Source organism: Astatotilapia calliptera, chromosome 7 (assembly GCF_900246225.1).
Source record: "Astatotilapia calliptera chromosome 7, fAstCal1.2, whole genome shotgun sequence".
NCBI classification, from domain to species: domain Eukaryota; kingdom Metazoa; phylum Chordata; class Actinopteri; order Cichliformes; family Cichlidae; genus Astatotilapia; species Astatotilapia calliptera.
Window position 1 is genome coordinate 24139295 of NC_039308.1, and position 6665 is coordinate 24145959.

Consider the following 6665-nt stretch of genomic DNA (forward strand, 5'->3'; position numbering starts at 1 on the left):
TTTTTTAACTCTTTGAGGTATTTGAAAGCTTAAGTGAAGTAAACTGTGCTGTAACATAATAACACATATTAGACCTCAAACAAGTTTAGGTAATATATAAATATTTGCACATTTATATGTTATCTATATTAACGGTAACTTTACAAAAGATCTTAAATGGAGCTGCAGGTTTGTCTTCACTCCAAAACAATTAGTGGAAATCTACGATTTTATTTTTCATTAATTATAATGGATGAGACTTAACATTTTCAGACATAATTTAATTGAAAGTTTTGTGTTTAAATGCTTCATTATTGCTCGTGTGTAAAAGGAATTGTTACATAACTTTAAATGGAGCTTTATATTTAGCCACTCTAAAGAAGGTCTCTCCACTCCACAGCAATCTGTGCATGTTTAGATTTACTATTCACCACAAAAATGGTTCAAAAGTTTATCCCAAAATAAACTTTCATAAAGTTTCTTTTACTTAAAAACTAAGGAAACAAACATTTTTAACACGATCTGTGTGAGCTTAGTGCCATGTGGCTCGTGAAGCTGTTACTTTAGAGACACCTGTTGCTTGCTGATAGTACTTGCTCCTTTTTACAGAGGTTCACTTCATAGATCATATCCCTAAGTTGACTTTGTGATGGAGATCAGCACAAAACTACAAAGTAAGAGATATTTATTTTGTTCTGCATAAGTCTCCCTCTTTTTTAGGGCTTTATTTTTACTTACAAATGTATATTTATGTTCTTTTAATGGAAAAAGATGAAGATCTGTCTTTGATGTTTTGAGAGAGATCGATAGATCTATTACTCAATTTATAAAAACATTTTTGGAATTGGTAAAATATTAGAAAACAAATAGATGGATGGTTACACTGTTATGTGAAGGCTGTGTGCAGGCAGAAATGGTGGACCCAAAATGCAGACGCTCGGAGGCACAACGTGAACTCAAAACAGCTTTAATGCTGAACTCAAAGTAACAAACTTCCAAAATACAAACATTAATGCAGGCAGGAAAAACCAAGACACACAGCATGGGTGAGGGTAGATAAGAGTAGATTGCAACACAGACACACACAGGGCTTAAATACACAGAGGGAGCAATCAGGGAATAGGTAAAAGGAGAGAAACACAAGAAGATGTCACACAACGCGCTCTGTTTAGACACAGAGCAAACAATATTGTTTGACTGATGGCCCTTAATATAAAGACTTCGGACTTCACGTTTCCCAATTTTTGCTTTAAGTTATTTTGTTATTTACATAATAATGTAGATAACCTAATAATTATCCTTATTGCTGTTTTAGAGAGGAGCGGTGCTTCAAAGGATAGTTGCAGATTTCTGTCAGAATCTGCAGATTATGCAGTACAAATAAAATGTTCACGTTTCTCCAACGTTGTCTTCCCAGCAGTTTCACCGGATGGCCAGGAAGCGTTCGCGATGTCTTATCGGGCGCTTCTCCGGTGCTGATAATTGGCGTCTGTCTTGTGTCAGTGACGTAAAAGACGGATTTAATGCGACTTGACCGTTCACACAGCAGTCGCTTTCTGAAACATCGGATATGTATCGGATTCAGGACCACATACGAAAGTGACCCAGATCGGATTTGAAAATATTGGATTTGTGCCGTTCACACTGTCATACCATGATCGGATACGGGTCGCATAGGATAAAAAAAAATCGGATTTGATGCGCTTTTGCCTGCAGTGTGAACGTAGCTTTACTCTTATGCTGTTTTGTGGATCACAAGGTTTAAAACTACTTATAAACACACACACACAAAGTAACTCCACCAGAGTGCCTATTTCGAGTCACTTTTGCCGGTCCAAGCCCGGGTAAAGGAGCAGGGTTGGAATTGTGACATTAAAAAAACAATAATTGCTAAAATAAATTTAATTTGTAGTTCTAAATAAACTCTAAATGCATTTAGGACGTTTTTTACTCACTTTATGTCTCTTCCACAATGTTATTTCTCTCTCCAACAACATAGGTTACAATTAGATTAGCATGACCAATTATGCAAATTAGGCGATGACGTCATTTAGCGACTTCTAGCGACTTCTAGGACAACCAATAGCGATTTTCCTTACTGAGGAGTTGGCAACACTGGACAGAGCAACTAGAGAACAAAGAGACATAAACCATAAGACAGAACTCTAACAAAGAAACCAAAGACTAGAGATGATAAGTAATATAATAAACTCAAAACCCTGGGTCAACGACCCAGGCATCCTAACATACACATTTACACTTAAATAAGAAACTTTTTTTTGCTGCTACAGCTTTATGTTAGCCTGCTGTTATCAGACAATGATAAGATGAAGGATTTGTATGCTTTACTTGACTGTTTTATTGCACTTATCACAAGGTAAAACACCTGTAGGTAAACAATGTTGTGACCAAAGACCCTTCCTGATTTTCTTATTGTAATATTTATCAGACTCTCATATTTCAGATCATTAAACACATTTTTTTATATTCAAATACAAATAAACATAAAACTGTTATTTTTAATTCATTAACCACATTTATTAAACATCCAAGTTCAATATCACAAGCCACAACCAGGCCTCATTACACCTCCTACACATTCTGAATCAAGAAATCACTGAAACAGAACCCGTCTGTCAAAATGAAGCAGTCTAAAAGATCTCAAACATCACGCCATGACCTAAAGAAACTGAAAAACAGATCAGAAGCACAGTAACTGACATCTATCAGTCTGTCAATTGGCAGGCGGGACTCAAAGGCAGGACTCTGACAACAGGGTAAATTAAGCTATTTAGCAGATAAACTATTTACAGCAGGAATTAATCCACAGTCTATTCACCAGATCTAGCTCTAACTATAAACTTTATCAAAAAGAAAAGTTTCAAGTCTAATTTTGAAAGTAGGGAGGGTGTCTGTCTCCTGAATCCAAACTGAGAGCTGATTACACAAAAACCTTCTGAGCTGTCCCACCATCTCTATCCACACTAGCCACAAGCCACCAGGCTGTTACTGTAGAGACACGGCAGACATTGCCGGCTTACAGCCAATCCTCCTGAGGTGGTCCATCACCGCCGAAGTTGACCCGTAGTCAAGTTCCATCTCTGACGCTGTCCAGGCCCCATAACTGTTCTACAGCCTTGCACCTCACCAGTGTTTGACTTTGCAGTGCTCTGTTTCTTGTTTTTGTTCACTTGAGCCTACGAGGTAGCTCTTCTGTGTTTGTAACCCTCTTCAACACAAGTTGTTTTGTTTCCCTGATGTATAATTTACAAGATTTGTAAATTGGCATTTAACAGTGTACACTAGGGATGGGAATCAAGAAAGAAACAGTTGCATTATACTCCTAACACAACTTTGGTTCTTTGCAAACATCTGCTGTTTTTTACAGGATGTGTAAAACACTGATGAGCAGTCAGGCTGGTGCCTCCATTTGTACCTATTCATGTTTCCACTGTATAATCACCACCACAGCTACAGTCTCACGCCACACACTTGGGAGTGTGTGGTGTGAGACTGTAGCCTCAGGGTTATATATTTTTAAATGATAATTATGAGACAATGTGTTTCAGTTATTTTACAGAATAACATGAAAGTAATGTAGCGAGTAGTGTAATGAAGTACTTCTCATTTTTCCCAACACCGATCATAGCAAAGAGGGGAAATACCTCCAACAATGTGTTATCCTGTGGCGGACCACCAGGTGGCTCCACTCACACCCAAGTTGAAGGGAAGTGTTGGGGTGGAGATTTTGGCGCTCACTATATGTGAAGTTCTGAGAGTCAGTAAATAAAGTTGGAGTGAGACACTGAGACCTCTCCTGTCGTTATTACATACCTCCACATTGGTGACCCCTGTAGCGAACATGCTAAGGCTCGACGACGAAGCCAGCTCCGGCCTGGAAGCATCGGCTGCCGCCGGACTTTCACCTCCGCCGATGGCTGCGTTTGCTGTGGCGCTTAAATTGCCGGATTTTTGGCTTCACGATCCTCCTTCATGGTTCGTGCACGTAGAAGCTCAGTTTGCTCTTCGTGGAGTTTCAGCCGACGATACTAAATACCACCATGTGGTGGCCTCACTTGACCCGCTGTCAACCCGCTGCGTGATGACCCCCCAGCCCAAGGCAAGTACGCCGCCCTCAAGGCGCTGCTGCGGCGTTACTCCCTCTCTGATGCTGAGCGGGCCGAGAAACTCCTTTCCCTCGCGGGCCTGGGCGACGGCACCGCTCTCGAGCTCATGGAGAGCATGCTGTCCTTGCTGGGCGCGGATGACGGAGGATTTCTCTTCACCCACCTCTTTCTCCGACAGCTGCCGGCTCCAGTGCGCGCTGGCCTTGCCAACTCCCCGCTATTGGCCACGAAGGATTACCACTCCCTTGCGGAAGAGGCGGATCGCATCCTCCTGGCTACCAGGACTTTCAGCGTCCAGGCGATTGTTCAGGACTCACCAGCGTTTTCCCCCACCCCCTCACCGATGCTCCAGGGGCCCTCCGACTCGTCCACGGTGGCCGGAATCGCTGCACGGCGGCACCGCGGAAAGAGGCTTTGTTTTTATCACCAGCGTTTTGGAGCGAAGGCACGGCGCTGTCTCCCGCCTTGCAGTTTCCAGACCCAGGGAAACGGGCATGTCAGCGCTCTGTAGCAGCCGCGACCGCTGGCAACAAGGAAAGGCTGCTTTTCTTAGAGGACTCCGTCTCGGGGAGGCGTTTCCGGCTCACAGAAGAGCCTTCTTCCCCCGGCTGGCTCGGACAGGCTAGCTGAGGGCTGCGGGCCATTGCTAACAGCGGCTAATGGCTCTCCCATCAAAACCTTCGGTGAAAGGTTGGTGACTGTTTGCTTTCACGACCGTGACTTTCAGTGGAACTTTGTTGTTGCTGCTAGCTCTGTGCCTATAATAGGTGCTGATTTTCTTTGTGCTCATGGACTGCTGGTTGATGTTGCTAACAGACGTTTAATTGATGCTGTGTCATTTTCCTCATTACCCTGTTTGACTCGGGGTGCTCAGCCCGTGGTGCATGCTAACTCAGTAGATTCGGGTGACGTTTTTCAGTGTTTGCTTTCTGAGTTTCCCTCACTCTCTGTCTCCACTTTCTCGAGCACGGTGACGAAGCATGGGGTGGAGCATTACATAACTACAGTAGGGCCCCCGCCTCGACCCTGCCAAACTGGCTGTCGCTCGGGAAGAATTTGCCACCATGGAGCGTCTGGGCATCGTGCAGCGTTCGAACAGTGCCTGGGCTTCTCCGTTACACATGGTGCCTAAATCTGATGGTCGGTGGCGACCTTGTGGTGATTTCCGCCGTCTTAATAATGTCACAGAGAACGATTGTTATCCCATTCCCCACATCCAAGATTTTTCCGCCCATCTTGCGGGGACCTCGGTTTTTTCGAAGATCGATTTGATACGGGGATATCACCAGGTTCCCGTGCGCGCGGAGGACGTCCCCAAAACCGCCGTAATTACACCTTTTGGCCTTTTCGAGTTTCTGCGCATGCCGTTTGGCCTGAAAGGTGCCGCCCAAACCTTCCAGCGGTTGATGGACTCGGTCTTGCGTGGGCTGCCCTTTGTTTTTGTATATCTTGATGATATACTGGTGGCCAGCAGCTCGAAGGAGCAGCACATGTTCCATCTGCGTCAGGTTTTTCAGCGTTTGGCGGAGTATGGACTGATTATTAATCCGTCTAAATGCCAGTTTGGTTTGCCCGTTCTCGATTTTCTTGGGCACCGTATTTCCGCCGAGGGCGCGGTTCCATTGCCTGACAAAGTCCGAGCTGTTTCGGAATTTCCGCGTCCCATGAATGTTAAGGCACTGCAGGAATTTTTGGGGATGGTGAATTTTTACAACCGTTTTCTCCCCAGAGCGGCACATCTGCTAAAGCCCCTTTATGGGGCGTTAAAAGGTAAGAAAGCTAATGACTCTGTTGACTGGTTTCCGGAAAGCATCCAAGCGTTTTCTGATGCTAAGTCAGCGTTGGCTAATGCTGCCCTTCTGGCCCACCCATCCCCCTCAGCGCCGATTGCGTTGACCACCGATGCGTCGGACATAGCGGTGGGTGCGGTGCTGGAACAGCGAATCTCGGGTGTCTGGCAACCGCTCGCCTTTTTCAGCCGTACGCTACATGACAGCGAACGCAATTACAGCGTTTTTGACAGGGAGCTACTGGCGCTCCACCTGGCGACTCGTCACTTCCGATTTTTTCTCGAGGGTAATCACTTTACCGCATACGTGGACCACAAACCCTTGACGTTTGCCATGTCCAAGGTTTCTGATCCATGGAGTGCACGCCAGCAGCGCCAGTTGGCAGCCATTTCTGAGTTTACCACGGACATTTGGCACGTGGCTGGTAAATCCAATCATGTGGCTGACTGTTTGTCCCGTGCGCTGGTTTCTCCCGTCTTTCTCGGCATAGACTACTCCACCATGGCTGCCGATCAGAGCGGTGACCCGGACATCCTCGCGCTTAAATCCACCCAGACGGGCCTCATACTAGAGGAGAGACCCGTGCAAGACGGTGGTCCCCTCCTCGTCTGTGACGTTTCCACCGGCCGCCCTCGCCCAGTGGTTCCCGCTTCCTGGCGTCGTCAAGTTTTTGACTTGGTACATGCTCTCTCTCATCCAGGGGTCCGGGCCTCTGTTAAGCTGGTCAGCTCTAAATTTGTTTGGCCAGGCCTTCGCAAATCTGTTAAGG